General features: G+C 45.2%; 1 protein-coding gene across 3 annotated transcripts in view; it reads left to right on the forward strand.

The window, feature by feature from the left end:
- Window positions 1-3,106: 3,106 nt before the first annotated feature.
- The window catches only part of CHD8 (chromodomain helicase DNA binding protein 8), an 87,016-nt gene continuing 62,517 nt past the window's right edge, over window positions 3,107-27,605 (forward strand). For 2 of the 3 annotated variants that reach the window (XM_049768578.1, XM_049768580.1), the window contains exon 1: window positions 4,188-4,209. The gene's annotated coding sequence lies outside the window, so the exon portion shown is untranslated. Of the gene's footprint in view, window positions 3,192-4,187; window positions 4,210-27,605 lie in introns of those variants that run through there. The other variant, XM_049768579.1, reaches the window with a different exon arrangement.

A 27,605-nucleotide genomic window follows, 5' to 3' on the forward strand; every position in this document is an offset into this window, starting at 1 on the left:
GTTGATAAATTGTTTTATTATTAAATATAATATTTGCATGTATCCAAGCTGCTCATATTTCATTTCTGACTATATCCAAAACATTCTTAAGGAATTGTATTAAAGGTATCCAAAGAAGTCTCCTAGAGATAAAATTTATTTATTTATTTATTTATTTTGTTTGTTGATGCTCAGGGATTACTCCTGGCTATGTGCTCAGAAATCACTTCTGGCTTGGGGACCATATGGGATGCTGGGATCGAACTGAGGTTCGTCCTAGGTGAGCCACGAGCAAGGCAGACAGACGCCTACCCCTGTGCCACCGCTCCAGCCTCTAGAAATAAAATTTATTTTTTTCACTTGGATTTTGGACTTCACCTGGCAGTTTTCAAGGCTTATTCCTGGCTCTGTGTTCAATGATCACCCCTGGTAGGGCTTGGAGGACCATATGCTGTGCTGGGGATTGAACTCAGGTCAGCTGTATGTGAGGCAAACATTTTACCTGCTGTATTCTCTTTATCCTGTGATACATGGACTTTATGTAGATTGCTGATATTGTACTGTAGGAAATGGGAAACATTTGAGATATTGCTTTGGCTAATCCTTTCTTTTTTAAAATCTTACCTCATTCCAAAGTAAACTTGAGACTTTTTTTTTTTTTTTGGGGGGGCCACACCCATTTGATGCTCAGAGGTTACTCCTACCTAAGTGCTCAGGCTCAGATCTCGCCCCTGGCTTGGGGGGACCATATGGGACGCCGGGGGATCGAAGTGGTCCTTCCTTGGCTAGCACTTGCAAGGCAGACACCTTACCTCTAGCGCCACCTTGCTGGCCCTGAGACTTCTTTTTTGTTTTTGTTTTTGATTTTGGTTTATGCCCAGCTGTGCTCAGGGGTTACTCCTGGCTCCATGCTCCATGCTCCTGGCAGGCTTGGGGGATGATATGGGATGCTGGGATTTGAACCAGTGACCTTCTGCATGAAAAGCAAACGCCTTACCTCCATGCTATCTCTCCGGCCCCAACTTGAGACTTCTGAGTTTGGTTTTGCTTACTCCCTCCATGGATAAAATTAAATAAAACTAATTTCTATCCAAGAATTTTTATGGGTGGGACAATACACAGCAGTGCTTGGGAGTCCATAGTGCTCAGGCAACCCATGAGGTGATGAAGCGAAGCATATGCTTTAGCTCTTTAACTTACCACTCAGGCCGAATTTCTTCCTTCCCTATCCTTCCTCCCTCTCTCATTTCCCTGATTCCCCTCCCTCTCTCTTTCTCCATCCTTCCCTTTATGTCTTTCTCCTCCCTCCCTCCCTCTTTACATTTCTTTCTCCCTCCTTCTCCCCCCCCCCTTCCTGTGTTTGATCAAGGACCATTCTTTGTACATTGCTCAAGAAGCTGCTCCCAGCAGTATTTGGAGATCATGCTGTATCTGAGATCAAACCTGGTTCTCACATGCAGTTTTTGTTTTTGTTTTGGGCCATGCAGGCGATGCTTGGGGGTTACTCTTGGTTTTGCACACTGGAATTCCCCATGGTGGTGCTCTGTGGACCATATAGTATGTGGGGGATTGAATCCAGATCAGCCACATGCAAAAGCCAGGCTGTGGCTAACTCTATCCTTTGTGCTATCGCTCCAATCCTCCCACACGTTTTGGATCATATATTTAACTTTGGTTCTCAAGTTGTTATAGGTTGCTCCTGGCTGTGTTAGGGGAGGTTATAGGGTGCCAGGAATCAAACCCAGGTCTAATATAAGGTCATCCCTGCCACTGCCTGAATCACATCCCAGCTGTAGAATATCTTGTAAATCCAAAGTCCCACATCTAAACTTCTGTACATGAGCATTTCACTAGTTACAAAGAAAATGTGAGAGTGGGCACATATTTTGAGGTTTGTGGGGTCGTTATGAATGTTCTGTGTAAAATCATCAGGAAGAATGATCAGAGAAAGTGAATTTCCCATCCTAATGTGAAGAAAAACTCTTGGACAGAGTTGAGTATTGATTAATTTCAATTAGTCATTGAAGTAATTTAAGACTTAATTCTTTAAGACTTTACTCATTTAAATCTTAATTGTTACTGTTTTAATATTTAAGTAACAAGTATGATTAGACCAATTGTACCCTTTTTGTAATTGCTTATATAAGTTTAACAGGTTTATTTTTGTAGCAAATAAGCGTTAGGATGCTGGCCCTCCTTTACTTCTCTGTTAAGGCTGCTATCATTTGCTCCATCAGTACTAACAAGGAGGATTTTGTTTTGTTTTGTTTTCTTTTATTTCTTTCTTTAGCAAGTAGGTTTTGACTGTTAAAAATTTGAGTCTTTTTAAAACGCTTCAAATCTTTCCTAACCCCGATCATTCCCAGCTGATTCATTTCTCAGTCCTGCCCCAAACCTGGGGAAAACTTGGACGTGAAGCCGAGCCTTTTAGAATAAAACTGCAGAAACGAAATTGGTCTTCTCATCTACCGAGGAAAGAGATGCCCCCCTCCCCACTATTGACTGACTCATCCTGGCAATCTGGGAGCACCCCCACTCTGGTTCCAGTTGTGCATCTTTGCCTTCTAGGGGAAGGGGGGTGCTGAGTGTCTACAGCAACCTTCGACATGACCCCAGACAGTCTTTTGCATCCGAACCGAAGCACATTCTAATTGTCTAAAGGAGTGCAAGTCGGAACTGGCTGTGAGTCCCAGAAAATGTGAGGCGGGTTGCTCAGGTTGCTTAAGCTCCCAGCCTGCACCAGCCAGTCCCCCAGGCGCCAGCACGACCCAAGATGGCTTCCCAGGAGCAGGTAAAGAAATGCTTAGTGTAGAGCGCCCCTAAAGGCAGAGGTTAAAAAAACCAGGCTGAGAGGCCCTGCACGGCTACGAACCGAGCGGTCGGGAGGCAAGCTGCCGCCAGATTTTTTTTTTTTTAATTTTCAATCAGGCATCTCTGTGGTCGCCTACGTACCCCTGGCTCAGGCCGGTAGGGCCGCCCACCCCTCCAGAGACTTCCTGGATGGCGCTCACCCTACCCTGCTGGAAGAGCCGGAACTTGGGCCCTGCCATTGGTGGAGAGGAGCGGAGGTGGGCGGGGCCTAAGGGGAGAATGAACTACCAGCAAGCTAGAGTGACGCGAGGGCTGGCCATGCTGCGCCGGAAGGCGCCTTGTTCTCTCCGAAAGGGTGAGTGGAAACGCTGGCTGCGAAGGAAGCCGCCGCACTTGTTCAGGTACGCTTTCCCGCCACGCCCGCCGCTCGGAGGATTTCCGAGCGACTCTGCACGAGCTTAGGCTCTTGGCCTTGATTTTTTTAATAACTCATCCTCCTCTCTCCCCCCGCCCCTGCCGGCCCCCAGTTGCCCGGGAAGAGGGGGGAGTCAGGTGCTGGGGGGGGGGGATGCTCTGGACTGAACCACTCTCCTTTGTGAGAGGCCTGGGGGGAGTAGATGGGGCCCGAACCTTGCCTTGCCCTAGGTGGCGTGTGGAGGGCCTGTCATTGCAGACCCGGCCGTGCTCCTCCTGCAAGATCTTTGCCCTTTGCAAGGAAAACTTCCCAAGGAGTGGGGGTGGCATGCGCCATGGGGGTGATGATGGTGTGTGTGTGTGTGTGTGTGTGTGTGTGTGTGTGTGTGTGTGTTTCCTCCTTTATAATTGCAATAATAAGGATCGGTAGGGAAGCGGGGCGGTGAGCATAGACAGATGGTAAGCTGCGATCGCTGAGCCTGGGGGAGACAAACAGTCTCTTGGAGAGTGTTTTCGAGAGGCGCACCAGCCTGGTGTCTCCATTGACAGGTCTGCAGAGCTCCCTGTTTTTTTGCTGTTGCATTATGTAAACTCTTCCCAGGCAGGAGACCCCTCCCCCCTGCGTCCCAGCAAATGCAATTTCTTTATTTACCTGTCTCAGTGTCGCAGGCGACTAACCCTGCCACTGCAGCAGCTAGCTGTGCAGAGAGGCCCAGGCGCCCATCTAGGAGAAAGGCATCAAGAGATTCGAGGGCCGGAGGAAGAGGTGGCAAGTGCGGATCGGGTGCTGGTGTTTCTCTAGATCTAACTCTTGAATAATCCAGCCCCCTGAGAAGTCCAAGCCTTGATACATTTTAGCTAGTGAAAGGCTCCAAACGCCACACAGGAAAGCTGCGCTCTAAGGCTGTTGCACTTCACTATCCCACCAGCATCCACTTCCCCTGGTATGTTTCTGTCAGCACAGACTGGGTCCTTCTTGGTGTTGGGCACTTGAGCTCCAGGAAGGTGAGTTTATGTTTGGAGAAATCACTTCTGCCAGTTAGATAATGCCTTCTCGTTAGGAATTTCATTTGTATTGAGCACTAGATAAGTTTCAGAACCAATTGGGGGCCACCTTCTAAGACCATAATGAGAAAATGTTTCATTTTGAGTTTGGGGGAATAACTCTACCCCCTCAAAGAAGAGTTATGAACAGAAAAATAAATTTTTTCCAGATGACCTGGTTGTAAGAGTGGTAGGGCTGAGATGGGAGAAAGGAGAAAATTTTAGATGGGAAATATAAAATGAGTAATGATCAAGATAAGGGATTTGATGGCCTTTTGTACATATGCTTAATATATACATCTCCAGGGGCCTGAGAGATAGCACAGCAGTAGGGCGATTGCCTTGCATCGAGATCATCCAGGACAGATGGTGGTTCGATTTCCTGCATCCCATATGGTCCCCCATGCCTGCCAGGAGTGATTTCTGAGCTCGGAACCAGGAGTAACCCCTGGGCACCGCCGGGTGTGACCCCAAAATCCCACCCCCAAAAATACATACATATATATATGTGTATGTATATATGTGTGTGTGTGTGTATATATATATATATATATATATATGTATATATATATATATATACACACACACACACACATCTCTACTTTCCTTTCTTTTTATTTAAACTACAACAGGCGGTGCTGGAGTAACTCCTGACTCTGCACTCAGGAATTGCTCCTGTTGAGTCCCATTCATATGGGATGCCCAGGATGGAACTCAGGTGTGATGTGTGCAAGCACTTCTGTACTATCTTTTTAGTCCCACACCTCCACATTTTGTGTTTGTTTGTTTTGGGGCCATATCTAGCAGTGCTCAGGGGTTACTCCTGTCTCAGCAATTATTCCTGGTGTACTAGTTACAAAGAAAATGTGAGAGTGGGCACATATTTTGAAGTCAGTGGGGTCATTATGAATGTTCTGTGTAAAATCATCAGGAAGAATGATCAGAGAAAGTGAATTTCCCATCCTAATGTGAAGAAAAACTCTTGGACAGAGTTAAGTATTGATTAATTTCAATTAGTCATTGAAGTAATTTAAGACTTAATTCTTTAAGACTTTACTCATTTGGGCCCGGGTCCATCCTGGGTCAGCCATGTGCAAGGCAAATGAAACACCCTACCTCTGTGCTATTACCTGACCCCTCAGCCTCATCCCTTTATCATACAATTAAAAATATGGCTCAAGGGCCCAGAGAGATAGCACAGCGGCGTTTGCCTTGCAAGCTGCCGATCCAGGACCAAAGGTGGTTGGTTCGAATCCCGGTGTCCCATATGGTCCCCCGTGCCTGCCAGGAGCTATTTCTGAGCAGACAGCCAGGAGTAACCCCTGAGCACCGCCGGGTGTAGCCCAAACACCAAAAAAAAAAAAAAAAAAAAGACTTTACTCATTTAAGTCTTAATACTTACTGTTTTAATATTTAAGTAACAAATATTAGACCAAGTGTACCCTTTTTGTAATGTGCTTATATAAGTTTAACAGGTTTATTTTTGTAGCAAATAAGCGTTAGGATGCCGGCCCTCCTTTACTTCTCTGTTAAGGCTGCTATCATTTGCTCCATCAGTACTAACAAGGAGGATTTTGTTTTGTTTTGTTTTCTTTTATTTCTTTCTTTAGCAAATAGGTTTTGACTGTTAAAAATTTGAGTCTTTTTAAAACGCTCCAAATCTTTTCTAAACCCTATCATTCCCAGCTGATTCATTTCTCAGTCCTGCCCCAAAGCTGGGGAAAACAGGGACTATATAGGATGCTGGGGTTCAAACCTGGGATGGCCACGTGCATACACCCTACCTGTTCGCTATTCAGTTGTTTTCCTTTTCCACTTTTGATCTCCTGTGCATTGGTTTTATGGTGCCATTTTTCTTTCTTTCTAAACCACACCTACTGGTGCTCAGGGCTGATTCCAGACTCTTGTATTTAGGGTCCCTCCCAGTGGTGCTAGGGACCCAACTGGAGTTGCTCACATACAAATCAAGTGCTTAAACCTCTGTACTATCTCCCTCGTCCCTGAATCTGGTCTTTGAATTTTGTCATTTCTCAAGTCAACAAAATCATCTTGAGACAGATGGAGGAACGTGTCTGCTGAGCTTGATGTTATACATAAGTACTTGTATTACCAGGAACAGGCCTCTCTGTTGCATGACTGGATGATGGGATATGGAGAATCTTGGCATTGTAATCTGTAACCTTTGCAGAGTTTGGGTTGTAAAAGGAAAAAAATTTGCTTTTTATTTGAAAGGTTGTATTTATTTTTCTTTTTGGTTTTTGGGCCATACCCTGTGATACACAGGGATTATTCCTGGTTCTGCACTCAGAAATTATGCCTGGTGGGTTCAAGGAACCATATGGGATACTGGAGATTGAACCTGGGGTGATTGCAAGGCAAGCACCCTACCCACTGTACTATTGCTACTGCCTAAAAGGTTGAATTGATAGAAAAGGTGGAATGATTATGAGGATCATACTTCTTGATTTATTTTAGGGCTATACCTGGCAGAGTCAGGGTTTACTCCTGGCTCTCACTCAGGGATCACTCCTGGTGGTGCTGAGGGACTATATATATGGTACTGAAAATTGAACCCCAGTCTGCTAAGTGCAAGGCAAGTTCTTTACCGGTTGTACTACTGTGCCATCCTCCAGAGGACTAATTCTTTGAAAAGACACTTTCTGGGGCCAGAGATACTACATGCCACCTTGTATGTGCAGACTGGGTTTAATTCTTGGCACTGCCTGGAGTGGTCTCTGAGCACAAAGTAGTAGACCCTTAGTGTAAATAATTCCTCTCTTCCCAATCCTAAGGGGAAAGGGGAATTGGGTCTGGAACAGAGCCACTGGAGAGATGAAACATGGGTCTGGGGATCTTTCCACCACATGGAAAGAGTGAGAGAGGCCTTTGCCAGAGCTTTATTGGGAAGAAAAGAACCACATCCATGAGTGGAAAACAGGTTGGGGTAGAGAGCCTATCCAAAGGTTCTTTCCTGCCCAGGTGGGTTTTTGATATGTAAAAAGGAAGGGAAATGAAGTCTGATATGCCATACAGATTAAGGTAAAGACTAATCAATCATATCAACACCTTAGCACCACAGATTGTGACCCTACCCCCAAAAAATGGTTTTTGGTGATAAGCATCGCCAGCTCTGGCCCCCTTTTTCTTGTTTTTTGAATACCACATCTGGGACCAAAATAAGGGGTGGCCAGGGATTGAATCTGGATTGACTGCATGCAAGATAAGCACCCACTGTATTCTCTCTGGCCCTCAAAATATTTTTGTCTTTGAAATTTCTCTAGAAGCTGTTTTACAGCTGCCCTTTTATTCATGGCTTTCTGTTATCCACCAAATTTTAAAACTTTAAAGTCATATTTTAATTTTTTTTATATTTTAATTTTTTCTATTCCAGACTTTTTTGCCTGAGAAATATTAACATGAATCTAGGTATAGAGGTATAAAAACAGGTTTGCAGATAAAATATTTAATGTTAATAAATCATAAGAAAGTTAATACTTGGCTGGAGCGATAGCACAGTGGTAAGGCATTTGCCTTGCATGTGGCTGGCCCAGGACAGACCTCAGTTTGATTCCTGGAGTCCCTTATGATCCCCTAAGCAGCGAGTGATTTCTGAGCGCATAGCCAGGAGTAACCCCTGAGTGTCACCGGGTGTGGTCCAAAAATGAAAAAAAAAAAAGGAAGTTAAAACTTTGAGGGCCAGAGTAATAATACAGTAGGCTGAGTGTTTGCCTTCTACTTGCCGATGTGGGTTCAACCTGACATCTCATATAGTCCCCTAAACCCTTTAAGAAGTAATCCCTGAATACTCTCAGGCATAAGCCCTGAGCACCACTATGTGTGGCCCCAAATGGAATAATTTTAGAAAAGCCAAAACAATTTTGTTGCTATTTCTTTGCTATTTATAAAACTGACCCTGTTTGGGGTTGAAATCCACTGTTTAAGAAGCTGTTGTGGGGCCCGGAGAGATAGCACAGCGGCGTTTGCCTTGCAAGCAGCCGATCCAGGACCAAAGGTGATTGGTTCGAATCCCGGTGTCCCATATGGTCCCCAGTGCCTGCCAGGAGCTATTTCTGAGCAGACAGCCAGGAGTAACGCCTGAGCACCGCCGGGTGTGGCCCAAAAACCAAAAAAAAAAAAAAAAAAAAAAAAAAAAGAAGCTGTTGTGGGGCAGGAATGGTAGCACAGTGGTAGGGCATTTGCCTTGCATGTAAACGTGGGTTCAATCTCCACATCCTATATGGTCCCCCAAGTCAGGAGCGATTTTTTTGGGTGGGGGTTGGGTCACATCCGGCAGTGCTCAGCAGTTTTACTCCTGGCTCTGTGCTCAGAAATCACTCCTGGCAAGCTTGGGGGACCATATGGGATTCCGGGATTCGAATCACCATCCATCCTGAGTTGGCTGCTTGCAAGGCAAACACCCTCCTGCTGTGCTATCTCTATGGCCCCCAGGAGTGATTTCTGAGCACCACTGGATGTGTCCCAAAAAAACAGAAAGAAGGAAAAAAAGAAGCTGTTGTAACATAGAGCAAAAAGTCATCAAACTTTAAACTGTCTTTATTTTTGTTTCTATTATTATTATTATTATTATTATTATTATTATTATTATTATTATTATTCACACCTGGCAGTGCTCAGGGGCTGCTCTTGGTTCTGTGATCAGAAATCACTCCTGGCAGACTCCATATGGAATTCCAGGATTCAAACCACCATCCATCCTGGACAGGCTGCTTGCAAGGCAAACCGCTGTGCTGTCTGGTCCTGTTTGTTTTATTTGGGAGCCACACCCTGGCAAGGTGCTGGGATAACTGGTAGAGGACCTTGTGCCAGTGCAAGCCTGTACTCCAGTCCTTTGAGCTCTCTCCCCCCATCCCTGTGTCATAGCGCTTGCCTTCCAAATGGAACAGGAGACTTATATATTTATATTTGTTGTTCAGGAGCTACTCCTAGCTTTGGAGTGCTTAGGAGTCACTCCTGGTGACTTAGTCACTGTGTGTGGTGTTTGAGATGGAACTGGTGTTTGTAAGATGTAAGTCAAGGGCCGGAGAGATAGCACAGTGGTAGGGCATTTGCCTTGCATGTGGCCGACCCAGGACTAATGGTGTTTTGATTCCTGGCATCCTATATGGTACCCCTAGCATGCCAGGAGTGATTTCTGAGTGCAGAGCCAGGAGTAACCCCTAAGCACTGCCAATTGTGACCCAAAGACCAAAAAAAAAAAAAAAGATGCAAATCAAGCAAGTGCCTTAACACCCATATTGTGTCTTTGACTGCAGGGGTCTCAAACTCAATTTACCTGGGAGCCGCAGGAGGCAAAGTCGGGGTGATCCTTGAGTGCAAAGTCAGTAGTAAGCCTCGAACATTGGGAGGTGTGACCCAAACAACTAAAACAAAACAAAACAAAACAAAAAAAGATTCCTCTAGGGCAGGGCCACAAAATGTTGTACGGAGGGGAGACCCCTGAGTCCTAGAGCATTTAGAGGAGCTGGTGATATATACAGTGGATAGGGCTCGTCCCTTGCAGGCAGCTGACCCAGATTCAATTCCTGATGCTCCATTATGGCCTCAGGTGTTATTCCTGAGTATGGAGTCAAGAGTGAGTCCTGAACCCCCAAACAAAACAAAAACAACAAACCAAGCACTTAGAGCCGGAGATATAGTAGAATGGGTAGGGCATTTGCCTTGCACATGTCTGATCTTGGTACAGGCCCTGCCCCTATATATGGTCCCTATAGATGAATGAAGGAAGGAAAAAGAAGGAAGAATTTTTTTTCTGGCCACTTTACTCAGTGTTCTGAGGCTACTCCTGTCTCTGCATCTTGGAGTCTTCTCAAGGAAGGAGACCAAGTGGTACTGGGGGTTTAACCCAATTCTCCCATATGCAAAACATCTGATCTGCCCTTTGTGCCTCTTCCAAACTCCTGCTTTCATTTTCCATTTGCACTATACCTTTGGTAGCTGTCCCTTTGGGAGATGGTTATTATTAGATACATTATCCCATAAGTGATAGTAGGAATTTCTATTTGGTTGGTTCTAGAATAAAACGATTTCATTTCTTGGGCTGCCAATTTAGGGCCCACTACATAGTAGAATTTGGAAATAGCTAGCACGTGACTTAGTAGATCTGTACTACCTAACTAAACTAAATTCTTTTTTTTTTTTTTTGTTTTTTTTTTTTTTGTTTGTTTTTGGGTCACACCTGGCAGTGCTCAGGGGTTATTCCTGGCTCCAGGCTCAGAAATTGCTCCTGGCAGGCACAGGGGACCATATGGGGCGCCGGGATTCGAACCAATGACCTCCTGCATGAAAGGCAAACGCCTTACCTCCATGCTATCTCTCCGGCCCCATAAATTCTTAAAAATCTTTTAGGAATTATGAGTAGGGCCTGCCAGTACATAAATATATTATTCACTGTAAGGCAAGCATTTTTGTACTCTCTGGTCTAAGCACTACATTTTATAAGAGTATTGTTGCATAAATAAAGAGCTTCACTTCCCAGTAAAGGAGGAGGGAAAAGAGTAAAAGCAAAGAAGAATAAAAAAAACAATGGGAACGAAGGCTGTGGATCAGGTAGTAGAGCATATGACCAGCATGTGCAAGGCCCTGAACAGGAGCTAACACCACTTATTGGGTGTAGTTCAGGATCCCCAAACTCTTTCAGCCCCCAGCACTGAATTGAGCATTCTGGCCTGTACTCTTTTTTCTTTCTTTCATTTTTTTTTTGGGGGGCCACACCCAGCGATGCTCAGGGGTTACTCCTGGCTGTCTGCTCAGAAATAGCTCCTGGCAGGCACTGGGGACCATATGGGACACCGGGATTCGAACCAACCACCTTTGGTCCTGGATCGGCTGCTTGCAAGGCAAACGCCGCTGTGCTATCTCTCTGGGCCCTGGCCTGTACTCTTGAAAGAGTCTCTGCAGCTTCCCCAGATATAGGAATTAAGGTCATTGTTTTGAATGTGTCCATCTCAAGTTTGATCCCCAGCACTACATAGATACCCCAAGTACCACCTGGCATGATTCCTGATTACAGAGACCAGTGTAAGCTTTGAGCACAGTTGGGACCAAACACTCTTTCTCCTTCCTGAAATTATTTTTTTGGAATTTAGGGATAGAGAGATGGTTCTGCATACTTGGAGGTTTGGATTTGTGTTGTAGCACTACATGTTCCCCTGAGTACACCAGGGAGATTGCCCTAGAAACACCTCTCTTCCCCTCAAGTAGTGCTTTATTTATGGGTTTATTTTATTTAGTTTTATTTTATTTTTTTTTTTTTGGTTTTTGGGCCACACCCATTTGACGCTCAGGGGTTACTCCTGGCTATGTGCTCAGAAATCGCCCCTGGCTTGGGGGGACCATATGGGACGCCGGGGGATCGAACCGCGGTCCTTCCTTGGCTAGCGCTTGCAAGGCAGACACCTTACCTCCAGCGCCACCTACCCGGCCCTAGTTTTATTTTTTTGTTTTGCTGTTTTTTGGACCACACTCATTGGAGCTTAGATGTTCCTCCTGGCTCTGCACTCAGGGATCATTCCTGGCCGTGCTCAGGGGATCATATGGGAGGGTGGGGATTGAACCCAGGTTGGCTGAATGCAAGGCAAGTGCCCTACCTACTGTACTATCACTCTGGCCCCTAACAGTGTATTTTAGTACTTTTAAATTCACTCAGGTGATTTCTTTGGGGAGAAGGCCATACCCAGCTGTGCTCAGGGCTTACTCCTGGCTCTGTGTTCAGGGGTGACTCCTGGCAAGGCTTGGGGGACCCCATAAGGGTGTAGACCACTTAGGAACCAGCCAAATACAAGCAAGCTCGCTCCCTATTATAGCTCTGACCTCAATTGGAGAACTCTCCAGTTCTCACTAGCAACTTTGGGAACTAAGAGGTACATACTAGGACACAACTTGGTGGTATTCCTAATAAACAACAACAAAAAATGAAATATTAAATTAGCTGTGTATATCACTGAAACACCAGTCCTTGCTCAGGTTGTCATATTTTAATTATGTTTTGTTTGGGAAATAGGGTCTGAGGCAACACCGTCTGGTGTTAAGGGCCTGCTTTTGCTTCATTGCTCAGGGGACTCTGGTGCAGGGATCAATTCAGTTTGTCTACATCTAAGGCCAGCACCTTGATTTGTTTTTGTTTGTTTGTTTGTTTGTTTTTGGGTCACACCCGGCAGCGCTCAGGGGTTACTCCTCGCTCTACGCTCAGAAATCACTCCTGGAAGGTTCGGGGGACCGACCATGTGGGATGCCGGGATTCGAACCACCAGCTTTCTGCATGCAACGCAAATACTCTACCTCCAGGCTATCTCTCCAACCCCAGGCGGGCACCTTGAGCCCCATCCTATCTTGGCCTTGTGTCCTCTGGTTTTGAGGTTGTACTGTTTTCTCAGCACTGTAGCACTAGAGGCCTGTCATTTTGCACAGCTGTCTTGCTGTTCTAATTGTGAAACTTTGACATCTGTTACCTATCCTTTTGGATTCTCATTAGATGATCACTGCCAAGTCTTTGGAGGTTAATTTTGGTTTGGAAGAAAACTGTAGTGGTACTGTTTTAAAATACTTTACAGGAAATAATGAAGGTGTGTGTGTGTGTGTGTGTGTGTGTGTGTGTGTGTGTGTGTGTGTATGCGCGCGCACGCGCTTGCTCACGCATTATGTGCCAAATATAGTAATCACCCCCCCCCTTTTTTTTTGGTGGTGGTGGAGGTATTGCACTATACCCAGTGCTCAGGACTTAATCCTAGCTCTATGCTCTTGGTGTTATTTTGGGAACCATATGTGAGGCGGGGGATTAATCCTAGCTTTGCTGCATGCAAAGCAAACATCTTTATTCTATCATTCTGGCCCCCGTAAATATATTTTATTTATTTAATTTGGTAGAGGTGGGCTACTCCCAGCTTTGGTATTTGGGGAGGGGTCACTCTCAGGAGTGCTTATGCTCAAGGGTTCCCTCTCAGGCCTCCCACATCTACTCACAAGCCCTTTGAACAACCTTCCTGGCCCTGTAATCTTTTAACCTTCAGCATAACTGAAATGTATTCGATGTGAGCTGCATGTCACAGAAGGGAAAACCCAAGAGGATCACCTGGAGGATGATTCTCGTCTGCATGACTTGAAAGCCCCTTTCAGCATCTACCCTCTCTCCCTTAACAGTTCAGTGCTGTCTTGAATACAGTGGGTAGGGCAGGTAGGATGTTTGCCTTGCATATGGCTGATCTGGATTCAATTCCCAGCATCCTTCATGGTCCCCAACCCCCCTAGGAGTGATCTGAGTGCAGAGCCAGGAATAGCCCTTGAGAACAGCTGAGCATAGCTCAAAAACAAAAACAAAAAATCAGTGCTGACCCCCAATTTTTATTTTTATTATTATTATTATTTTTTTTTTTTTTTGGTTTTTCGGGCCACACCCGTTTGATGCTCAGGGGTTACTCCTGGCTAAGCGCTCAGAAATTGCCCCTGGCTTGGGAGGACTATATGGGACCCCGGGGAATCGAACCGAACCTCGCTCCGCGGTCCTCTAGCGCTTTGCAAGGCAGACACCTTAACTCTAGCGCAATCTTGTTGGCCTCTTGACTCTTTTATTTATTTATTTATTTTGGGTTATTCGTGTTTGGGTCATACCCGGTGGCACTCAGGGGTTACTCCTGGCTCTATGCTTAAAAATCGCTCCTGGCAGGCTCAGGGGACCATATGGGATGCGGGGATTTGAACCACCGACCTTCTGCATGAAAGGCAAATGCCTTACCTCCATGCTGTCTCTCTGGCCCCCAATTTTTATTTTTTAATTTGTGTTTCGGCCACACAGTTGTGCTCTGGAGCTGGTCTTGACACTGTTTGGGCTACCATACGCAGTGCTGGGGATTAAAATGCATGAAAAACATGTAGCTCTAGCCTATTGACTCCAGGAAAACTGCATTTGACCACATTAGGCAAGTAAGCATTTAGTAACCTGTTAATACTGTTACCTTAAAAAAAAATACTGTTACCTTTAGCAGTTGTATAACCTTGAGAAGATAAAAAAATTTTTTTGACTCTGTAACTGTTAAAAGAAAAAAGGAATTATATTATGTTTCTTTAGTTATTTTCAGGGTAGATTATGTGTATTCATTCAAGTGTGCAAATAACTTATTGTTTGCTTTTTTGTTTTTAACCAATGTAAGCCAAACTAGTCCACTAAACTTTTCATCAGTTCACTTCTACTAGGGGTCATTTTATTTTTGCCTGCAGGCCTAATATGATAATAACAGTGATACCAAATGTTTCTAGTTTCCAACCCATTCTACTTCCTTACCTCCCACTTACTTTTGTTTGTTTTGGTTTGTGCTCAGAGTTTACTTATGACTCAGGGATCAATCCCAGTGGTACAGGGATCCTATATTGAGTGCCAGAGATTGAATCTGGGTCAGCGGAAAGCAAAGCAAACATCCTACTCTTTGTGGTATCTCCCAGCTCAATCACTTACTTTTATTTTTTTGTTTTGGCAAAACACCTGACAGCTCTAGGGGTACTCCTAGCTCTGCTCAGAAATTGCTCCTGGCAGGCTCAGGGGACCATTTGGGATGCTGAGGATCTAACCTAAGTCCATTCAGGTAGGCTGTGTGTGTGTGCAAGGCAAACGCCCTACTGCTGTGCTATCACTCCAGCCCTCACTTACTTTTTGGGGAGGGATACACTCAGTGGTGCTCAGGAATTACTCCTGACTATGCTCAGGGATCACTTCTGGTGGTGCTGGGAGACCAGCTCGCCAGTTATTGGACCCAGGTTGGCATTGTGCAAGACAAATGACCTACTAATTGTACCATTGCTCCAGCCCCTCTACATACTTTTTAAACACAAATGTTACATTGTAAACCATCCTTCATGAATAATTAAGTAAATATTTATATTTTTAATATTTTTATAATATAAAATAAAATGAATATATATTTTTATAAATTGAACAGATGTATGTGTATTTAACCCAGATAAAGTTGGGCATATTAAAGAGGTATGTAGGAGCTTAAAGAGGACGAGGAGAATTATGCATGTTATTTTGTAAATTGGGCACCCTAAAATGACAGTTTTACAAGTTAGATATCTGACTATATTAAGCCAGAGTTATTCCTCAGTTGAGACTCATAATTATTTTCATTTTGGTGACCAAGTGATTGAGGAGTAAATTCTCCAGATATGGTTTGTCTTGATCTTAGACCCTAAAAATCAAGCTCTTTTTTTTTTTTCTTCAGAATTAGACTAAAACTGCAATTTTACTGTCAAAGAATATATACAAAGATTGGCTTAAAATGAGTCCGTGGTCCCATGAGATGGCTCAATGGGCTGGAGTGCATGCTTTGCGTGTGGAGGTTTAAGTTTAGTTTCTAGCAGCAAATGGTCTCTCACATAAATGGGTGGGAGTAGCCCTGGAGCAGGAGTCGGAAGTATTCTGGAGCATCTCTGGATGTGGCCCCTTCCTCTCCATTGAGCCCCCTCCCCCTCAAAAAAAAAAAAATCAACCCGAAACCTTGTACTGGGACTGGAGAAATAGCATAGCAAGCAACATGTTTTTTATGTGGCAGATCTCAGTTCAATTCTCTACACCTCACACAGGGTTCCCTAAACACTAGTAGGAGGAATTAGAGGCAGGAGTAAGCCCTGAGCACAAGATCACGTGTCCCCCAAAACAACAGACAGCCAAGAAAAACCTCTATCTGTGGTCAGAGTGATAGTACAGCAGATAGAGTGCTTGCTTGTTGACCTGTGTTCCATCCCCAACATCCCCTATGGTCCCACAAGCCTACCAGGAGTGATTCCTGAGCGCAGAGTTAGGTGTAATCCTGAGTCCTGTTGGGTATGGGCCCAAAATACCAACCCTCCCCACCCCAAAACCCAATAAAAAGTAAAAAACTTGTCCTGCCCTTTTTTGTTTTCAATGTCCAATCTGTGAGATCTAAGGTATGTAGTGTCATTCTACACTTTATTTACTCTTCCTACTGCTTTAAATTGACCGCCACAGAGCCTTTATGGTTCCAAATATAAATGAGATGACCAAAATTTTAATACTGTCAGTAGTGATTATCACAATAGAAAATATGTATATTTGCATTGCATCCCTTTTTAGATACATGTAAAAACTCTTGTCTTCTCTAAGTTCTCTAAAGGGAAGATCTGAACATTTTTGGGTAGGAAACGTGCCATTGCCTATTTCCTTAATGCTACACTGAGTGAGGGAAGTCATTGCTTTTGCTATGTGGGGAGTAGAAACCTCCCCACTGTCACTCTAGAACCCCATTCCTACATCACTGGCCGAAGCTACTCCAGAGCACAGAATTAGGAGCAGCCCCTGAGTGCCTTTGAATGCCCTTGACCACCTACTAAACTGAGGGAATATTTTAATGAACCGATCAGACGAAGCTCTTGCCTTTGTAGAACTGGCATTCTGATGGAGAAGAGAAGACATCAGACATTTACATAAGGAGTTACTCAGTCTCTACTACAAAAAGATGCATTGGATTTTTTTAAACTTTATTGGTTGGTTGGTTGATTGATTGGTCTTTGGGCCACACCCAGCAGTGCTCAGGGATTACTCCTGGCTCTGCACTCAGAAATTGCCCCGGCAGGCTGAGTGACCATATGGGATGCTGGGACTTGAACCAGGTCCCTCCCCGGTCAGCCACATGCAAGGCAAACGCCCTACTGCTGTGCTGTCTCTGGCACTGCGTTGGATGTTCTGAGATTTTTACAACAGGGGCTTCAGAATTGGTCATCTAAAATGGCAATACAGATAGAGAGGGTAGATTTGAGGAACACAGGAGATACAATAGTATTTAAAAATGAGATGCTAAGGAAGACACCTTCTGGTCTCTGGAGCCCAGACAAGAGAGGAGATACCTAAGTCAAATTCCCTCCTTTGCATGTATACACTCATGTTGCTAGAGGAGGAAGTGCCAGTGAGATCTCCAAGGAGTTAAGTCCTCTGGTGAGAGGTCAGTCGGGCTGGCTACTAAGAAGTTACTGAGTAGGCAGGTAGATGCACTGAGTTAGGGAGGATAACTTGTCTAGAGAGGTAACTGGGAGAGATAATTTGTTGCAGTGAATAATAATAATGAAAGCCATGTATGTGAAGTGGACCTTCTTTTCTTCCTGTGCCTCCTTCCCTTGCCTTTAGTTATATTGCTGATGCTTACTACTGATTTGTTGTTGTTGTTTTGGGTCACTCCTGATAGCACTCGGGTTAGTTACTTCTGGCTCTGAGTTCAGAAGTCACTCCTGGCAGGCTCGGGGGACATATGGGATACCAGGATTTGAATCAGGTCCATCCTGTATGGCCTCCTGAAAGTCAAATGCCTTTACCCCTGTGCTATCACTCCAGCCCCACACTACTGTTTTCTTTTTTCTTTTTTTTTTGTTTTTTTTGGGTTACACCCGTTAGCGCTCAGGGGTTATACTCCTGGCTATATGCTCAGAAACTGTTCCTGGCAGCCTCGGGGGACCATATGGGATGCCAGGATTTGAACCAACGTCCTTCTGCATGCAAGGCAAACGCCTTACCTCCATGCTATCTCTCCGGCCTCCCACACTGATTTCTTATTTCTTTCTGGGAACCACACAGGATGGTGCTCTGGGGGTCATGTGGTGCTGGGTGTTGAACCCAGGTCTCCTGTTTCTATAAAGTCTGTATTCAGCTCATTAAGCTATCTCCGTGGCCCCAGGCCCAGTTTTTGTTTGGCTTTGGTTTTAGGGCCACACCCTGTGGTGCTCAGGATTTACTCTTAGCTTTATTCTCAGATATCACTCCTGGTGTCAGTAGGGGGGAACCATTCTGGAGATCAAACTTGGGTTGTCCTTGTTGCAGTGCAAACACCCTCCCTTTGTTCTCTCACTCCAGCCACCAGCTTTTGGTTTTGATTTTTGTTTTGTTTTGTTTTTGGAATTGCACCTGATGGTACTCAGGGTGGAGAGAGGTGTGCAATGCTAGGGATCAAATTCAGGGCCACATACATACAAGTTAAGTGCTGTTCCATTGAACCACATCTCTTGTCCTCATACCATTTTTGGTTTGGGAGTCAAACCTAGCAGTACAGCCCTACTCACACCATTTTATTTGTGGTGTTTGTATAAGTTTTCATCACATTTGCATAAGGGCTCACACTCTTTATTCGTGGTGCTCCTGCACATTCTGATTGTAGTGCTTGCTAGAGGTTACTGCAGTTCTTAGACTTGCTCTTGCAAGAAGTTGCACTCCTAGACACAGTTTGAACACATCACTTTAGTTGCAATGATGGGAAGTTTCTTGCAGTGCTGGAGATAGCAACCTGCATAGTTGCCTGATTCAAGTAACCGTGCTGCTGGGATTGCACTCAGCACATGTATGTAGGGGATCAAACTCAGGCCTCCTGCATATAAAGCACATACATTAGCCCTCTGAGTCATCTCCCTAGCCACCCAGTGGACATTTATTTTATTGTAGTGTTTTGGGTTTTTTGTTTGTTTTGTTTTCTTTTTAAGCTACACCTGGTAGTACCAGGGGTTACTCCTGGCTCTGTGATCAGAAATTGCTCCTGGCAGGTTCAGGGAACCATGTGGGATGCCGGGAATGAACCTGGGTCTTACCAGGTTGGTCGCGTGCTATCTCTCTGGCCCTGTATTTTGGTTTTTGAGACATGTCCTTTGATGCTCAGGGGTTATTTCCAGCTCCATGCTCAGGTGTTCCTGCCTGTGTACTGTGGACCATATGGTGCTGGAATTGAAATTGGGTCTCTGCTCTCTGGTCCCCTAGTTTACATTTCTAAAGTTCTTCTATTACTAGAACTTTTTCTTGATATAATCTATTATTCATACACACACACACATTTTTTATTTGCTTCCTTTATTTCTCTTGCTTTTTATTTCCTACCTGCTTAGTATGCTTACTTATTTTAAATCTTTTGGTTTGTCTGTTTTGGGGCCCATATCCCACATGCTCAGGGGTTATTCCTGGCTTTGTATTCACGAATCACTCCTTGGCGGTGCTTGGTAGACCACAAGGGATGCCTGGGATCCAACCCAGGTCTGTGGCAAGTGCCCTCCCACTGTATTACCTCTCTGCCAGTTTTGGGTCCAAACCTGGTGCTTCTTGGTACTACTTCACACCCAGTGCACAGGAGACCTCCAAAATGCAAAGCATATGCATTAATATTTTGAGCTATCTCTCCATCTCTTAATCTGTTACTTATTCCTGATATTCTCCTCTTTCTCTCCTTAGTAGCAGCTTTTCTTAATCTATATCAATACCTCAACAATTGAATTTTCAGCTCAGTTTTTGTCTAACTACACAGTGTTTAAAAAGAAATTGACTATGTAAAACCTGAATATTTATACAAAACTATTTCTGGCTTTTGGAAAATCTGAAGTTCTTGGTCACCTTTGTTATGTATTGCATAACAATACTAGGGCCAGAGACATTGGGTAAGATGCTTTTCTTGCATGTGGCTTACTCAGGTTTGATCCCTGATGCCCCATATAGTCTCCTCAGCAAGCCTGCCATGAGTGATCCCTCAGTGCAGAGCCAGGAATAAGCCCTGAGAACCCTTTGTATGGCCTAAATTCAAAGAAAAACTAACCAAAAATTTAACCAGAGCTGAATAGAAGCTACTCTCTTTGGACTGGATATGGAGTCTACAGTTCTTTATAGTTCCCAGCATTTTCTATTATTTCCCCAGTGGTATTGGCACAATAATTCATAGGTTGTTTTTTTTTAATCTATTCTTTTTCTTTCTTTCTTTTTTTTGATTTTTTTGGGCCTCACCCGGCGGTTCTCAGGGGTTACTCCTGGCAGGCACGGGGGACCATGTGGGACACCGGAATTTGAACCAACCACCTTAGGTCCTGGATCGGCTGCTTGCAAGGCAAACACCGCTGTGCTATCTCTCCGGGCCCTTTATTTTTTAACACATTTTTTTTCTTTTTCTTTCTTTTTTTTTTTTTTTTGTTTTTTGGGTCTCACCCGGCAATGCTCAGGGGTTACTCCTGGCTCCATGCTCAGAAATTGCTCCTGGCAAGCACGGAGGAACCATATGGGATGCCTGGATTCGAACTGATGACCTTTTGCATGAAAGGCAAACGCCTTACCTCCATGCTATCTCTCCGGCCCCTTTAATCTATTCTTAACATTCTTTGTATAATCCCCACTCTTAATTCCCACCTCTTAGATACTGATAATTCAGGCCATGGAGATGGCACCAGAAGCATCTTTTTGCACGTGAGAGGGTGGGTTTGATCTCTGGCACCACTTTTTCCTCAACACCACCAGAGCATAAAAAACTGCCTAAAAACTGTCAGGTGTGACTCTAAAAACAAAACAAAACAAAAAAAAGATCAAGATCAATGGGAATGCTAGAGAACCTGGTGTAGTGAATGACTTGAAACCAAAGGAGTTTGGTTTTCCCTTAGAAAACTTGGTAAAGGTCATACCACTGTGAAAGTCACACCATTACAATGATACCTTTTTATCATTAATTGAGGCCTTTTCATACATGCTCCTGTAAGAACCTAAAACTTAAATTGTTGCACACAACACTTAAAATTGTTTACATTTCTCATTGTCAGTTCCTCTCACATACCCCTACCCCCATAATATGCAAAACTATTCTCCTTCCTGTTGGTAGTTAATTGAAACTAGATTGTCTTACTCAATTTTGATTCTCTAACACTTAGTACATCATATCCTCAGAAAACATCGCGATGGGACCGGAGAGATGGCTTAGCGGTAAGGCGCTTGCCTTGCACACAGCTGACCTAGGACCGACCGGGTTTGATCCCCCAGCGATCCATATGGTCCCCCAAGCTAGGAGCGATTTCTGGGATTTGACAGAGGTTTGAATGGCAGACAACAGGATGTCTCCTGATGTCTTTGAGGTGGTGATGTTTTTTTGTTGTTGTTGTTTTGTTTTTAATTGGTGAGGATGGTTTGTGCCTTGTTCTCAGAGGCTCTGTCACTGTACCCTGTAATGACCCTTTGGTAGTGCTAGGGATCAAACTATGGTCAAGCTGCATGTGAGGCAAGCACATTACCCCATCATTCCACCCCAAAGAGCCATTGCGGGGTGGTAGTAGCTTTTGGTGCAAGTGTGAAACTCTTTCTGTTCACTTAAGAGTAGATTTGAGGGGCAGAAGCGATAACACAGCAGATAGGGCATTTGCTTTGCACTGGGCAGACCTGAATTTAATCTCTGGCATTCCATGTGCTCCCTGAGCCTGCCAGGAGTAACCCCTAAACCTCTACTGGATATGTGTGTGTGTGTGTGTGTGTGTGTGTGTGTGTGTGTGTGTGTGTGTGTGTGTGTGTGTGTGTGTGTAAGGGAGAATGAAAGATTTGGGAGAAGGGAAGGGAAGGGGAAGAGACAGATTTGGACGGGGGAAGCTGGAAAAAATTTGGTAGGCCAAATAAATTTGGAAACCTCTGTGCTGGAACCATTAATAGATCTCAGTCGGAGAGCTGATAGTATAGTGAGTGGTCAGGGCACAAGATTGTGACCCGGATTTACTTCCTGGCATCCTATAGGGTCCCCCGAACCCTTCGGGGAGTGATCTCTGAGCATTGCTGGGTATAGATCCCAAACCCAAAATAAACAAATAGGATAAGAATAGCGGAGGTTTTAAGACAGTTGCTCTCATTCCTCTGTCGTCTCCTGGAAGACAGAAAATGGGGTTCCCCTAAGAAAGCTAGTTAATTTTTTTTTGGGCCACACCCCGCATTGCTCAGGGGTTACTCCTGGCTGTCTGCTCAGAAATAGCTCCTGGCAGGCACGGGGGACCATATAGGACACCGGGATTCGAACCAACCACCTTTGGTTCTGGATCGGCTGCTTGCGAGGCAAACGCCGCTGTGCTATCTCTCTCCGGGCCCGAAAGCTAGTTAATTTCAGGGGAACTGTCAAGACCGTGCAGTGGTCCCCAAACTATGGCCCGCAGGCCACATATTGTATTTGTATCTGTTTTGTTTCTTCATTGCAAAATAAGATACATGCAGTGTGCATAAGAATTCGTTCATAAGTTTTGTTTTTACTATAGTCAGACCCTCCAATGGTCTGAGGGACAGTGAACTGGCCCCCTGTTTAAAGTTTGAGGACCCCTGGAAGAGGCTTTGAACTGCTTTTAGTAAGAGGGTCCCTCCGGGGACACCGCCTGTCATCCTGTGGCTGCACCGGTCCGTCGGCAGTCAGGGTGGGCGCCAGTGGCACCGAGAGCACGGACACTGGCTAGCCAGCGGGGCGGGTGAGCTGGGCCGTGCAGCGGGGGCGGGAGGTCAGGTGCAGGGAGTTGTGCTTCGGGGAAGTCAGAGGCCTGGGGATCGTTCGGGGCTGCTGGCCGGTACTTTGCAGAAAGTTGCTCCTGCTGCCCCAGGGTAGGCGTGAGGGGAGACGCGCCGGGACGGTCGGGGCGGGGGCGGGAGCGGGAGCGGGGCGAGTGCCACCTCGTTCCCATAGTCGTGGGTTGACAGCACTGCCGGGGGCTGGGGACCCGGAGGGAGGCGGAGTTGGCCCGCCGTGCTCTCCCGCCCGAGATCACGCTCCGGTGTGCAGGATACAGGCTAGCCGGTGTGGAATGTAATCCCCAGAGCCAGTTCCCTGGAGCGGGAGGCCGTCCCCCGGGGCAGGCCCTTTTTTCTCCCCCAAGCCAGCTCCAGGCTTCGACTCGGCCCTAGAAACCGGATAGGCCTCTCCGTGCGCCCTCAACCTAACACGCGGTGGCTGGCGGGGGCGGGGGCGGGGGCGGGGGCGGTGCTCTCCGAGTCCCGCCCCCTGCGCTGCTTTGCGCTCTGCGCGCTTCGTGAGTGGCAGCGCGGCCTGGCCAACGAGGATGCGGGGCGGGCAGGAGCATCATGGTTGGTTGCGCTGGAGGAGGGGGAACTGGTGCTGGAGAGACAGCGAGAGGGGCGAACCGGCCCCCCACGGCCGCTGCAGGTAAAGGCACCTCTCTTTCCCCGCTGGGGTGAAGCTCAGCTCCTTTTCCCCTTCGGGCCCTGGCTGGCCTTCCAGCCTATAGCTTCCGCCCTAATATTGCTTCCACCCGGGCATCCACACCCCCCCTTCCCCCCCGCATCTTCCCCGTCTTGGCCATCCTCACCCTGGAGGGCACCCCGTTAGTTCCCTCCCTCAAGTGCATGTACCTCATCTCCATTTTGGGGGCGCCAGTTGCCAGGAACCTCCCGCCTCTGCTGTATGGGCCTTACTGGCACCAACCTGACTGTATGAGCAGGTAATGTACGGGGTGCCCGCCACCCCCACCCCAGACGCCTTTCCCTCTCCATCAGCCCTCACTTTTTTACCTTGCTCCTTCCCGTCTCTAGTTGAGTACTGGGTTTTTGTACTTTCGTCTTTTATCTTTTAGGCATGCAAACGTGCTTTTAGTTTCTCTAGTTGCCTATTTTGCTTTACCTAGTTCAAAAGGACTCACTTTACCAGCCATGATTGCCCCCAAATTGCCATACTCCTGATGTAGGTGTGAGTGCTTTTTCAGCAATTGGAAAAACAGAAACTGTAGTTGCACATTTGGCACTGAGAATGGGGGAAATGACCCAGTATCTCAGTCTCGACTAAATTTTGAGTAGCTCCAAGTTAAGATCTCCCTTATTTTTCCTTCCACTTTTTTGTTTTGTGTTTGTATTTTGGTTTTAGAGCCGCTCGGGCCTTACTCCTGCCTCTAGGCTCAGGGATCTTTCCTGGCTATGCTGGGAGATGATATGGGGCGCCTGGGATCGAACCCAGATTAAACACGTGCAAAGCAAACATCCTACCCTATGTACTTTTGCTCCACCGCCCCAACGAAATCTCATTTCTTATGTTCCCATCCTTCCCTCCTGATCTGCTGAACCCAAATTGTGATTACATATACCATGGATGTCTATTTTTCTTTTCTTTATGTAAAATTGAAAACCTTTGGGAGCTCAAATGATTTCAATGCAGTGTGTGTGTGTGTGTGTGTGTGTGTGCGCGCGCGCGCGCGCGCGCTCGCGCGGGTGTGTGGTTTTTGGGTCACACCCGGCAGTGCTCAGGGGAAACTCTTGGCTCCATGCTCAGAAATTGCTCCTGGCAGGCACGGGGTACCATATGGGAAGCCGGATTCGAACTGATGACCTTCTGCATGCAAGGCAAACGCCTTACCTCCATTCCATCTCTCCAGCCCGATTTCAATGCAGTTTTTAAATTCTTTAAAATAGCATTGGCTTTTGATTTAGGCCTTCTGACGTTTTTTTTTTAAGGATTACTCATTTGAATTAACCTCTTCTATCACCTTATGTTTCTATAGCATGTGTTTATTTTGTCTACAGTTTATCCTCTTGAAAGGATACAGTTCCCAATAGCAAAATTTATACTTTGAAATAAAAGAGTTTATTCTCTGCGTCTTTAAGCAGTTAGAGGTTGGTTGAGTGATTAGTACATTCTGATAGTGCTTATAAGGGGAAAAAAAAGGTCAGCATTTGTTAATGTGGCATTCGTTCCATTATCTTCTAAGGATGGGGTAGTACAAAATCTGTAAATGGAGGGTAGATGTCTCTAGCTCATTTTATATAATCTATTAGACAACAGAACTGATCTCTGTCCTAGTGTTTTTCATCCATCTTAGTCAACCCTGATCAACTCCCTTTTGGGAGACCGTAAGAAATCTCCCACCTCGAAGATGTTAATAATCCTTTCAAATAAGCATGCTACTTTTTCTGCATTGCATCTTCACCTAATTGTCTTTAACAGTTATCCAGTGGTCAGGATTTTATCTAGTTTTACCTTCTATAAAAATTTAAAATGCAGAATATTTCAAAGCTATTTAGCAGATTGAAATATAACATTGAATACTGTTTTCATGCCTTTCATGTCTGAAAGATTGAGATGGGAAAGTATAGAGTAAAAGTAAGACAAATTCTGCACGTCATCCAAATTGGCTAGAATGAGGAATCACATAAAATAAGAAAAAGGAGATGGGATTCTAGGTTTCAGAGGGAAAAATGCAAAACCAAGGAATTAAGATGATAAAACTGTAGAAGGACATAAGTTTATATGCTTCTATTATTTGAAATCTGCTTTATTTATTTTTACCACTAGAACTCAAACCATGAAACTTCAATTTTCATGGTCTCATTAAGGAAAGAAATGAGGGGCCAGAGTAATAGCACTGTAAACAGGATGTTTGCTTTGCACATGGCCAACCCAGGTTTGATCCCCATCATCCCATTTGGTCCCCTGAGCCTACCAGGAGCGATTTCTGAGTGCAGAGCCAGGAGTAACCCCTGAGTGCTGCTGGGTGTGGCCCAAAAAACAAAACAAACAAACACATAAAAAAATAGAAAGAAATGAAATCATTATGCATAGTGTGGTAGGATTGACCTGATGTGAATATAGTGAGGATAAACAAGAAATGATTTGATCTTTAAAAATGTGTACTTGAGTTGCATTGGTGGTAAGGGAGTATTTCAGAAGCTGTAAGCCTATTTCTCCCACTAAAAAGTGAAACTTGGGGTCCAAGTGATATGGTCAGACACTTGCCTTTAACATTGCCAACCCAGGTCCTATCCCTAGCACCACTCACGGCCTCCTTAACCCCACAAAGAGTAAGCCCTGAGAACTATTGGGTGGGTCCCCCAAATAAAAAATAATGTGGATTTCAAGGAGCCAGGGAGCTAACTCAATGTGTGGAGTGTGTGGCATGCACATTCCCTTGATTCCACCTCTGGCACCACTTGGCCTTTGTAGCACTTCTGGGCTGTCTTTTGAACTGCTGTCCCTGCTCACTTCTATACCTCCAAAGTGTGACTTCTGTTTGAGATCAGGCAGCTGTACTGGGAAGGAGACATCATTTGGATGAATCATGGAAAGGACAGAATACCCCCATGAAGGAAACGACAGGTTATAAGCTATAACCCCCCTACCCCCCAAAAAAACATAAACTTCCAGTTAATAGAAGCTTTCACTGTAGACATTGTTGTTTTTCTGTTTAGGGGCCACACCAGGTATTTCTGGAGGTCATTCCTGACACTGCTTGTAAAGCATGCACTCAGCCTACTGTGGCCATGACTGTAAATTCATATGGCACACAATTAAATACATTTGAAAGTGATTAGGTGACTTAAGATAATAGATGGCGGGGCCGGGCGGTGGCGCTAGAAGTAAGGTGCCTGCCTTGCCTGCGCTAGCCTCGGACGGACCGCAGTTCGATCCCCGGGCTTCCCATATGGTCCCCCAAGCCAGGAGGGACTTCTGAGCGCATAGCCAGGAGTAACCCCTGAGCGTCACTGGGTGTGCCCCCCCCCCAAAAAAAAAGATAATAGATGGCAAAGTGGATCATATATAGGTTAAAAGTTGATTAGTAGTGTTAGAAATTTATTTCACAATTTGAGTAGGTTTTCATTTATTTAAGAAGATTCTCTAACTCAGGGGTTACTCCTGGCTGTCTGCTCAGAAATAGCTCCTGGCAGGCACGGGGGGCCATTTGGGACACCGGGATTCAAACCAACCACCTTTGGTCCTGGATCAGCTGCTTGCAAGGCAAACGCTACTGTGCTATCTCTCCGGGCCCTCTCTAACTTTTCTAATTGCCATTTTGAGTAACTCTGGGACAAATATTACATAGCAGAAACTGAAAATGAGCTTGAAGGATGGTTTAGCCAGAAGTGGGAAGTGATAAGAAGCCTAGGTGAGATGTGGAAAGTATCCAATTACTGAGCAAGGACCTTGTTTAACATTAGTGGATAATCCATGTATACTTAATACTTTTACCTGATGTGCTAAGTACTGTTGACTATTCTCTTTATCTGTGCTGGAGTTTGGGGGGGGAGTGTTTATAGATTGATTTATAAGAACCAGTGGGATGGGGCCGGGAAGGTGGCGCTAGAGGTAATGTGTCTGCCTTGCAAGCGCTAGCGTAGGACGGACTGCGGTTCAATCCCCTGGCGTCCCATATGGTCCCCCCAAGCCAGGGGCGATTTCTGAGCGCATAGCCAGGAGTAACCCCTGAGTGTCAAATGGGTGTGGCCCAAAAACCAAAAAACAAACAAACAAACAAACAAAAAAGAACCAGTGGGATAAGTCAAAGAAAAGGAAAAAGGAGCATGAGATTAAAAAGGTTTCTTTAGTCAAGCCTATGATGTCACTGATGGGAATTTTTCCTGGTATCTTAGAAAGTCAGGAAAAATGGTCTATCAGGTAAGGTTCGCAAATACTGGCATCCTATTACAAAGAATAGATACAAGTTTCATAGGTGACATACTTCTAATTCCTTGTTTTAGTTGGTGTTTATTTTTTCCTCTCAATATTCTCAAACTTAAAGACCAGGCATGGATTTAATAAATACTTTCTTTTTCTTTTTGGTTTTTGGGTCACACCTGCCAGTGCTCAGAGGTTACT

Source organism: Suncus etruscus, chromosome 2 (genome assembly GCF_024139225.1).
Source record: "Suncus etruscus isolate mSunEtr1 chromosome 2, mSunEtr1.pri.cur, whole genome shotgun sequence".
Lineage (NCBI taxonomy): Eukaryota > Metazoa > Chordata > Mammalia > Eulipotyphla > Soricidae > Suncus > Suncus etruscus.